The 11278-nt window shown below is 49.5% G+C and overlaps 1 protein-coding gene across 3 annotated transcripts in view; it reads right to left on the reverse strand.

The window, feature by feature from the left end:
• The window catches only part of CAMKK1 (calcium/calmodulin dependent protein kinase kinase 1), an 86286-nt gene extending 75396 nt beyond the window's left edge, over positions 1-10890 (reverse strand). For 2 of the 3 annotated variants that reach the window (XM_053367904.1, XM_053367905.1), the window contains exon 1: positions 10707-10890. The gene's annotated coding sequence lies outside the window, so the exon portion shown is untranslated. Of the gene's footprint in view, positions 1-10649 lie in introns of all 3 variants that reach the window. The other variant, XM_053367903.1, reaches the window with a different exon arrangement.
• Between the last annotated feature and the right edge of the window lie 388 nt (positions 10891-11278).

Consider the following 11278-nt stretch of genomic DNA (forward strand, 5'->3'; position numbering starts at 1 on the left):
TCCACCATCTGAAGATGCATGCCTGGGGATCACTGGATCTTGACTAGCATCCTGTAGAATTCTATCTGTTATATTTTATATGCACAATCAGAATTAAATCCAGGAACCAAAAAAATAATGCAGTCATACCTCGGGTTACAGACGCTTCGTGTTGCGCTATTTCGAGTTGCGCACCGCACTGAACCCGGAAGTACAGGAACGGGTTACGTCCGGGTTTCGGCACTTTGCGCATGTGCAGAAGCACCAAATCATGACCCATGTGTGTGCAGACGCGTGGGGCGTGGGTTGCAAACGCTGCAGGTTGCCTCCCGCACGGATCACGTTCGCAGCCCAAGCGTCCACTGTATTGGTAAATATGACTTTCAAGCTGTCTGGCCCCAAAACTGCAATTAGGCATTCTGTTTTGGCAACTGTAACCCTGGTTTAAGGAGCCATTGGGCGCCTAGCTTGTACATCTGAGTTTCTAACACTGCCTCAGTGAATTCTATGAATTGTAGAGTTAGAAGGAACCCTAAGAGTCATCTAGTCCAGCCCCCTGCAATGCAGTAACTCCAGCTAAAGCATCCATGACAGATGGCCGTCCGACCTCTGCTTAAAAGCCTCCAATGAAGGAGAGGAACCACCTTCCCAGGTAGTCAATTCCATTGTCAAAAAGCTCTTACCTCAGAAAGTTCTTCCTGATGTTTAGTCACAATATCCTTTACTGTCATTTGAATCCACTGGTTTGGGTCCTACCCTCTGGAGCAGCGAAAAACAAGCTTGCTCCATCTTCCATGGGTGGATAAAAGGAAGAGAGTGACAGAGAATGGATGTCTCACCCATCTTTGGCTCAAAGCACTGCCATCCACATGTGGCCCCTGACCGCCTTCCCCTAAGTCAATGTGGCCCTCAATCCTGAAAAGCCTGCCCACTCCTGATCCCAGTATTCTAAGACAGGGCCTTTTCAGCAGTAGCACCCCATTTTTGGAACATCTTCTCCAGAGAGGTCCCTTTGGTGCCAACATCATTATCTTTTCTTAGCACCATATGAAGAATGTTTCCATTAACTTTTGTTCAGGCCTGCGAGGTATTCTGATCTGATTTTAACTTCCCGGAGCTGCTCTTTAACGGTTGTAAGAGCAGCTCTGTTCCGCATCCATGCCTAACTTAGCAAGTCCATTACTCTTAATGGGTCTACTCTGAGTGAAATTTAGTCGCATTCCACCCATTGCAAGCATGTCAGTAAAATATTCAAGGCAGGCCAGACAGAAATCCAATTAGCAAAACTTCTCCCTCAATTTTCCGCTCAGAGGGGCAGTGGGGAAACATCTCTCTTCCTGAAATGCTTCTGAAAGATCCATTTGCAGTGCTAACAGGAGGTCAGCTGTGTTGCAGTCAGAAGCCGGTGGTAATATGCAGCCAAGCCGGGAGCGAGAAGGCCAGCCAGGCCGCAGCAGAGACATCTCTCCTTGTCTGGTTAGCACATTAGGAAACTGCACCAGGTAAATGAAGGCCATTTGTCATCTTGTAGGCTCCTCACGCCTGGCCAGGTGCATGCCGAACGGATGTACTCCGGTTTATGAAGAGGACGTGAGGAAGAGGAGACCTCTCTTAAAACCACTCAGAAGCTACAGTGGTACCTCGGATTAAGAACTTAATTCATTCTGGAGGTCCGTTCTTAACCTGAGGTACCACTTTAGCTAATGGGGCCTCCCGCTGCCGCCGCGCAATTTGTGTTCTCATCCTGAAGCAAAGTTCTTAACCCAAAGTAATATTTCTGGGTTAGTGGAGTCTGTAACCTGAAGCGTCTTCAACCCAAGGTACCACTGTACTTGAATTTGCTTTCACTAGAGGTATTATTTTCTTGACAGTTTTGTATAAGGGGCAACCAGTTTCCCACAATTTTGGACTTCTCTCTTCCATAGACTCTCCCAGCTCACCAAACGCTGTTACCTCCTGAGTTTCTGACACCACCTCACCCCAGTCTTCTCCTTCTGACCACTCGTCGTCGTCCCACCACCAATTCCTGGGCTCTCAGCCTCCTTCCCCAACTGGTTCCTCACCACCATTTCTCTGTGTCCAATCAGTCCGTGACAGATAGGCAGCAGTTTTCTGATGTTTCAGAAAGGAGCCTTTCCTAGCCTAATCTGGACTTGCCAGGAGTTGAAACTTCTGCATGCAAAAACAGAGTTCCCTGGGAAAAGGGACTTCGTTGTCAATCCATTCTGGGAACTGTTCCCCTGGAAGAGGAATACAGTGGACACTCGGGTTGCGAACATGATCCATGTGGGATGCATGTTCGCAACCCGCAGCGTTTGCAACCTGCAGCGGCGCGTCTGCACATGCACAGTTGTGATTCGGTGCTTCTGCGCAAGACGCAATTTAGCGCTTCTGCGCATGCGTGACCGCCGAAACCCGGAAGTAACCCGTTCCGATACTTCCGGCTTTTGGCAGTTTGTAACCCAAAAAATGGGATGCGGGTGGCGCTGTGGGTTAAACCACAGAGCCTAGGACTTGCCGATCAGAAGGTCGGTGGTTCGAATCCCCGCGACGGGGTGAGCTCCCGTTGCTCAGTCCCAGCTCCTGCCAACCTAGCAGTTTGAAAGCTCGCCAAAGTGCAAGTAGATAAATAGGTACCGTTCTGGCAGGAAGGTAAGCAGCGTTTCCGTGCGCTGCTCTGGTTCGCCAGAAGCGGCTTAGTCATGCTGGCCACAAGACCCGGAAGCTGTGCGCCGGCTCCCTCGGCCAATAAAGCAAGATGAGCGCCGCAACCCCAGAGTCAGCCACAACTGGACCTAATGGTCAGGGGTCCCTTTACCTAACCCTGAAAAACCAACCTGAAGTGTCTGTAACCCGAGGTATGACTGTACAGGTCTCCCCAGAACTTTCAGCACCCTTAAGAAACAACAGCTCCCAAGATTCTTTGAGGGAAGCCATGACAGTTTAGAGCAGGGGTTGTCAACCTGGTCCCTACCGCCCACTAGTGGGCATGTCAGGATTCTAGGTGGGGTGTAGGGGGTTCTACGGCGCAAGCTGAATTCTCCTTCCATCGAGCACTGGTGGGCGGTAAGGAAATTTTACCATCAAGAAAGATGCATTAGTGGGCGGTAGGTATAAAAAGGTTGACTAGCCCTGGTTTAGAGTGATATCATCGTGCTTTAAATGTACGGCGTGCGGATGTGGCCGAAGTCTGTCCCTGCAAAATCCCAAGCAAACAGGAAGAGAAATCCAATTAGGGATAGGGGAGAAATAAAATAATAACAAATAAATGAGAGAAATCGAAACGGAGAGAGATTTGCCCATCCTTAAATCTAACACATGCCGTGTGCAGGATTTATTGCTTCCAATTTCAGCTTCATCTGATGGCTGCCTCTTTTGATGTTCCAGAACAACTCATCGGAACACAGAGACAATTTACTTCATGTTCTGAATGAGTGAGAGATATTATACCATTTCCCACTTTCACGCCCCAGCCAGAAAGCCTGTTGTTGTCTTTTAATGCCAATTCCCCATTCCACACACACACACACACACACACACCCAAAAACCTGGGAGATGCAGCTGGAAAACCGCCAAAGCTCCCTGACACCTCCTCAGCATGAGAAAACCCACTGTAGGATTCATCCTGCACACAGGCCGTCTGCACCAGGAAGGCTACAGGAGACAGGGCTAGTACCTTCGTCCCTGAGACAACGGAGACATCGCAAGGAGCCCAGCCACCTCACCAGACTCTACAAGCCCAAGAGCTTTGCAGCTTTTACCTCAGTCACAGAAGGGACTCCCAGCGAAGTGGAGAGCTGTCTCAGGCGTCATGGGGGCTGTCATCCAACAGCATCACAAAGACACCATCTTGGCTACTTCCAAATCAGAGAATCGGCGTGGTCCGCAGTCTTCACAAACCAAGCACCCGCCGGGTGTTGCTGGATCTTCCCGGTCACTCACAGCCAGAGATGAACCTTTAGGCAGCCAGCTTCTCAGTTACAACAGTGGGAGAAAAACTCTCCTCTCTCTACTTTATCCACACAGTGCAAAGTGTTTTATTACAAAATGAAGCTCACAACAGCTCTCTCTTTCTCAGCTGAACCTACCTCACAGGGCTGTTGTGATTAAAAAATGGGAAGAACAGAATCATGCTACCTTGAGGCTGCATATAAATATATAAGGAACAGAGGTTTTCCATAATGTGTGGTCTGTGGCCAACCGGTGGTTTGCACCCTCGTTTCAGTCAGCCTGCAAAAAGTTTGTAGAGAAATCAAGGATATCTTAATTTGATCTTCTCTTTCTATTTTATTTTTTTGCCAGTGGAGACAGAGGTCATTTTGACCAGAGCTGGATTACCAAACAGACTAACAAGGTTCTGGCCCGGTGCCTACAGTTTTCAGAAACACAGAACGGGGGCCATTTCCCCCTTTAAAATGTATCTGTTAAAAATGCTGTTTTCTGCAGCCTGGTCTAGGGCCTGGGATTTCACAATTCAGCGCTGCTTTGAGGGAGATGTCAGTGATAAAGGCACAAAGAAAACGAAAAAGTCCACTGTTTCTCAAAGATCCTCAGCAACAGAAAAAGAAGTTTTAGAGCGTCAGGTCTAGAGAGAATCGCCAGTGAGGCTGCCTGCTAGATGAGTCACTGGTCTGAGCTTGCCTGTTTCCAAACCCAGAGGCACACCCAGAACAGTGACTCATTCAAGAGCACCAGGGTGAGCTTCTCAGCCAGTTCATCCATGCACCAGAGGCAAACAACACTTCGTTAAAAATTGAAAAAACAGGGCTGTCCGAAGAGGGAAAGGGCGACCCAAATGTTCAATGGGGTAGATAGAAGATCAACTCTCCTACAAGGAAAGGTGGCAGTGTTTGGGATTTCAAAGGTGACATGATAGAAGTTTATAAAATCATGCGCAGCATGGAGAAAGTAGATAGAGAAAAGTTTTTCTCCCTTCTCTCATAACACCAGAACTTGTGGACATTTCAATGACAGAAGATACAGGTTAAAAAAAAAAGGACTTCTTCACACAGCACAGAGTTAAACTATGGAACTCCTTGCCACAGGAGGCAGTGGCAGCTACAAACCCTGATGCTTTTTAAAAGAGGACTGGACAAATTCATGGAGGGGAAGGCTATTATTGATGGCTACATGGCAGGGACGTGGGTGGCGCTGTGGGTTAAACCACAGAACCTAGGACTTGCTGATCAGAAGGTCGGCGGTTTGAATCCCCGCGAAGGGGTGAGCTCCCGTCACTCAGTCCCTGCTCCTGCCAACCTAGCAGTTCGAAAGCACGTCAAAGTGCAAGTAGATAAATAGGTACCGCTCCAGCGGGAAGGTAAACAGTGTTTCCGTGTGCTGCTCTGGTTCGCCAGAAGCGGCTTAGTCATGCTGGCCACATGACCCAGAAGCTGTACGCCGGCTCCCTCAGCCAATAAAGCGAGATGAGCGCCGCAACCCCAGAGTCGGCCACGACTGGTCAGGGGTCCCTTTACCTTTTACATGGCAGGCAGCAATGCTTCTGAATACCCGTTGCTTGGAACCACAGGAGTTCTCCTGTGTTCGAGTCCTGCTTTCAGGTTTCGCACAGGCCATCTGGTTGGCCAATGAGGATGCTGGACAAGATGGGCCACTAGCCTGATCCACCAGGCCTTTCTTATCTTCTTAAGGGAAAGTGCTTTCCCTTTCTGCAGGGGTAAACAGAAGCATTTTTGTGGCCACCACAAGTTTGGGTAAGCCGGGTGTTAGGTAAGCCACAAGCTCTTGCACCAGATGGCAGAAACCACAATGAAATAAGTAATGTTAAACCCCACAGAAGACAGCGGGGAATATCATGAGGCCTTTCCTGGTTCTTAAGCACTGAACAATTAAAAAAATAATAATACAGTGGTACCTCGGGTTACATACACTTCAGGTTACAGACTCTGCTAACCCAGAAATAGTGTTTCAGGTTAAGAACTTTGCTTCAGGATGAGAACAGAAATCGTGCTCCAGCGGCGCGGCAGCAGCAGGAGGCCCCATTAGCTAAAGTGGTGCTTCAGGTTAAAAACAGTTTCAGGTTAAGTACAGACCTCCGGCATGAATTAAGTACTTAACCCGTGGTACCACTGTATATGAAACGGGGATGGGGGAGGAGGTATTTATTTGCGACTTGCCATCAAGCCCCACACTCCTGTTTTTTGTTCTGCTAACCTGGATAAACCAGTTTATGGAGGAAACAGGGAGCAGGTGGAAAACTCAGGAGCCTTGCCAATTCAGCATTCAAAAACAAAAGCACATACCATCTCAGGAGAGCTGAAAAGCTACAGCAGTTAAAAAAATAAAAATAATGAAGGACACCTACAATGTACAATGAGGACCCGATCCATTGTGGAATACGGGGAAAGCATAAAAAATAGAAGGCCTTCTTTGAGGTTTCACACACAAACACAAGACTCGAAGGCAGCTAGGAGTTATCATTGCCTCTTTGGTACATACACATCTAAAGGAGACCTTGGGATCATCTCCAGAAGGTGCTGTCTAGAGAAGGAGGAATGGGAAGGAGGGGAGAATGAAGATAGAGACGATTTCCCCAACCCAAAAACCACCCAAAACAAAACCATCTGCAAGCTGGAGGAGATGTGTGAAGGAGGAGACTGAGCAAAAGGGTGCTCTCCGACACCCACCCAGGTTTGCAGACCAAAGGACCCCCAAAGTGTGGTGGTCTCAGTAAGGCGCCTTTTTCACTTCCAGAAACCAGAGGAGCAGGTTAGGGGGCTTGTGAAACCTTAGTGCAAGGATGGCCAAACCCTGGTTTTTCTGCCATTCTCTCTGCTCCCACCCGAGATGAATCCACCAGTTTTGGATTGGCAGCAAGGAAGAAAGATAGAAATTGAAGTAGGCCCCAGCTCAGAAGCGAGCAAATGGGAATGCAAGTTGCTCTTTCTCCCTCATCGTCAAACTGAGGCTCCTGTTCAAGGAGAGACAGCAATAGCCCAGTTGCGGACGGTCCTTTGCAGCTAAGAGCCAGTGTGGTGTGGTGGTTAAGAGCGGTAGATTCGTAATCTGGTGAACCGGGCTCGCGTCTCCGCTCCTCCACATGCAGTTGCTGGGTGACCTTGGGCTAGTCACACTTCTCTGAAGTCTCTCAGCCTCACTCACCTCACAGAGTGTTTGTTGTGGGGGAGGAAGGGAAAGGAGACTGTTAGCCGCTTTGAGACTCCTTCGGGTAGTGATGAAGCGGGATATCAAATCCAAACTCCACTGCTCAATAAGCCCTGTCTGCCCCCAGCCAGTCCTCACTCTTGCCTACAACCAGCCCAGATGACGCCCTGCCTGTCAGCTTCCTCCTCCTTAGAATCACTGAATAGCAGAGTTATTGGACTGGGCCCCCAAGGGCCATCTAGTCCAACCCCCTACAATGCAGAAACAGCGGCTAAATAATCCCTGACAGACTGTCCGTCCAAACTATGCTTAAACACCTCCAATGCTGTCCCTTGTAGAACTCAGCAGGGGCAAGAAGGAGGGCAAAGCTGGAGTTAGCTGGCTTTGCCTATCATTGGCTTGGGCGCCCCCTACTGTAAGGCTCCCTGATTTTTGCCCTACCAGCCATCACTGCAATAGCACACACACCCCTACTTAGCTGATCAATATGGATCCAAAGACCACCATACATTTGCTGTATGGTGACAGCAAAGACTTAGTGGTTCATCCTAAGGTGGTATTTTTCCACTGTCTCCAAAAAAAGGGGGAAACAGAACAAGCTTTTTTAAAAAAAGAAGAAGAGAGAGACACTCTTGATAGAAAACCTGGAGAGTCAAGACTGACAATTAACCAAGTTGACTGCTCATCAGGGCTTAATTAGTGCCTGGGCTTTAATTATTGTTTATTGCAATCCTTATCTCACGCCACCTCATTCTGGGCTGTTTCGTTCCGCAAACTGCCCTGTGATTGTTATTTTTTTTAAACGAAGAGAGAGGTACTTAAATGAAAAGTCGTCATCACTACCATCACCTATCCACCAAGGGTCACAGATTGAGCCTCACAAGACCCCTGCGAGGTAGGCCAGGTTAGCAGACTGGCCAAATAAAGGTAGCCATGTTAGCTCATTACAGCAAATACACACAGATGAGTCTTGAGGCCCCTTGAGGCATCATGGGTGGGGAGACTAGAGCGCTCCAGGTTTTCGAGGGACTTGAATGTGACTATTTGGCCACATTGCAAGTCCAGCAACATTTGGAGGGCCACAGGTTCCCTAACAAATATTTCAAAGGCTTAAAGAGAGATTTAGCAACACAATGTTAAGCCTGCCTGTTTGGAAGTCCCATCGAGTTCAATGGGATTTACTCCCAGTTAGTGGCTATAGAATGGCAGCGTTATTATAAGATCATGGAATCAGAGTTAGAAGGGACCCAAGGGTCATCGAATCCAGCCCCCTGCAATGCAGGAATCACTCTCCTGTCCTGTAGCTTCCAGCAATGTGTCATCACACAGTGAGATTGCATGGACCACAGAATTCCTTTTCCAGAAATTGACTCTACCGCTTATGCCACAATTCATTTCTCTGACCCTTAAGGTGCCCCAAGGACACACTCTCCCTTCCAAACTCTTTACTGGAGTCCCATCTCTAGCTCTAAGCTCGTCTTTTAACAACTGAGGGTGGTATCTGACGGGAGTTTTGGAAAATAAAAGCTCAGCAAGCTGCTCAAGGAGGAGTCAGTTCATCGACTCACCTAGCTCAAGATTGTCTAATATTCCTAGAGATAGCTCAGTTGGTAGAGCATGACACTCTTAACCTCAGTGTCCTGGTTTCGAATCCCACATTGGGCAAAAGATTCCTGCACTGCAGAGCTGAGCTGTGGTCTTTCGCTTAAAAGCAAAGGAAGATTCTAGTCCTCATTGTTCTGAATAAGAGGGCTGATTTAAAGAGTAGCAGTGCTGACCGCTGTCCACACTGACCAGAAGGTTTCAGACAAGGGACATTCTCAGCCCTACCTGGAGATGCCGGGGACTGAACCCAGGAACTTCTGCATTCAAGGCAGGGGATCTACTACTGAACTAAAGCCCTTCCCTTCTTCAGAGCTGGAAGACAGGAACTCTAAGACTGCCCCCCCCCAAATAAAGATGTGCCATGCCCTTTTCTCTCTGTCCCTTCCCACACCTGAATGTGGGAAAGTTGGGGGGCCCCAGAAACTCTGTGGGCAGAGCATGAGACTCATAATGTCAGGGTTGTGGGTTCGAGACCCATTTGGGGCAAAAGAATTCCTGTCTTGCAGGGGGTTGGACTAGATGACCCTGGTGATCCCTTCCAACTCTACGATTCTATGATACTACAAGGCTAAGTCCCATAACCCCTGTCATGCTGGCTACAGCTCAGTACACCTGCCATGCATGCAGAAGTTCCCAGGTTCAATCCCTGGCGTCTCCTGGTGGCGATGGGAACGTCCCCTGCCTGAAACCCCAGAAAGCAGCTGATAAATGTGTAGACAATTCTGAGCCAGATGGGCCCCTGTGGGCTCAGGATAAGGCAGCTTGCTATGTTATTATTTAAACCTGACCTGGGCATAGAATCATGAGGACCGGAGCCTCGCTCTGTTTTTAAGGGAAGAGCCATAGCTCAGGGATGGAACCCCTGCTCTGCATGCAGAAATCCCCAATGACACCTCCAGAAAGGGCAGGGAATATCCTCTGCCTGAAGCTCTACAGGGCTGCTGCCAGTCAGAGTAAGCCAAGGGAAGCCCACAGGGTGTCCCCTAGATGCTAGTGCCATCTCTAACCATTGGTCATGCTAGCCCGGCCTGATGGAGCTGCAGTGATCTGGAGGGCCACAGGTTTGCAACCCTGGCTTAGAGAGAAACACAATTCCGGAGCAAAGACTTGAGCTTTGCCCTTGAATCTCTCGCGTTAGGAAATTCATTCAGTAGCGACACCTTTTCTCCTTTTCCTCCGACCCTCCAACGCTGGGGGTTCAAGTCTGCCTAGGCGCACTGTCCAGATACATTATTTAGCTCCATCTCCAAATCTTAGCCTTGTGTGTAGCCGAAAGCACCACTTTAGTTGGTGGCGACACTCCACACATGCTCAGAAGGCACTATTCTCTTCTTTCACATTTCCAAAACCCTGTGCTGCAAAACCTCATTTGTGTTTTTTACGGGGGGGGGGGTTGCATCTCCTCACCTCCAAAGACATAAGCCACACGTTACACAGAATGGACCTTTCAAAAGGTTGAAGAGCAGAGTCAAAAGCCGTCGGTCCGCAGTAGGACCCGCAGAGAGGTCGAGAGAAAGAAGACCCCCATTCATCTCCCCCTTTTGCTTGGGAAGCACGCGCCCCTCCGCCCGTCTCCGCATCTTGTCTGGTCAAAACTCGCATTCCGCTCGCTGATGGGGGAGGTTGGGGGCGGCCCTCCGCACATGTTCAGAGGCACCCTTCCTCCGCTCGAAGCCCTGCGCTGCCAAACCCATCTGGTTCGAGGGTGTCAACCAGCTGTCACCCCTCACCGCCCCACAGACGTGACGCGACCCACACATGAGACACAATGGCCCTTTTGGAAGGGGGGCGTGCGGAGGAAAAGGACCCTTTTCACCGCCCAAAGCCACTGGCTCACAGAGAGGTGCCGATTCATTATTTCCCCCACCGATATCAAACCCCTCCAGCTGTTGCACGGGTCTGGATCACGGATCTGGAGAAACAGAAAATGCAAAGGCGCTAACCTCTCTAGCTGGATCTCTCTCGATCTCCCTCTCTCTCCTTGAGATGCAGCCGCTCACCTGCTCCGGCTCCTTCCCAAGGAGGCGGCTCCCTTCCAGCCGATTCTCCTCCGGCTTCTGCTCGCTCGCAATTCCAGCGCGGAGCCCCGAAACAAAGTAATCCGGCCAGCCTCCAATCCGCAGCCCCGTAGCAAGCCCGGCGCCGCGCTGCGCGGACGCTGCTTCTTCCTCCTCCGCCTGCTTGCGGGTTGGCTTTGTGACAGGCGGCGCGATTGGCAGGCGGCCCGCTCGGCTCCTCATTGGCCCGTATAATTGGCTGGCCCGCCGCGCGCCTCGCCATTGGCCGGCGGAGCGAGCTTAATTCTCGATCGGCTGCCCGGCGTTCGGCAGGAGGGAAGGTTTCTGCTGCTGCCTGCCCGGGCTTGCAAGCTAGGTGGGGTTGGATTATTATTTTTCCTCCAATTTTTTTATTGGTTTTCACAAAATTATAAACAAACAAACAAACAAACATAAATCATAACCTTATTAAAAATTACACTTATTAACATTGTTAAGTGACTTCCTCGCTTCCCCTTGGTTGAATTTCAATGCATATCCTTTAACGGTTTTCCAAATCTTATAAAGTTTAACGT

The sequence above is a fragment of the Podarcis raffonei genome, chromosome 15 (genome assembly GCF_027172205.1).
Source record: "Podarcis raffonei isolate rPodRaf1 chromosome 15, rPodRaf1.pri, whole genome shotgun sequence".
NCBI classification, from domain to species: Eukaryota; Metazoa; Chordata; class Lepidosauria; order Squamata; family Lacertidae; genus Podarcis; species Podarcis raffonei.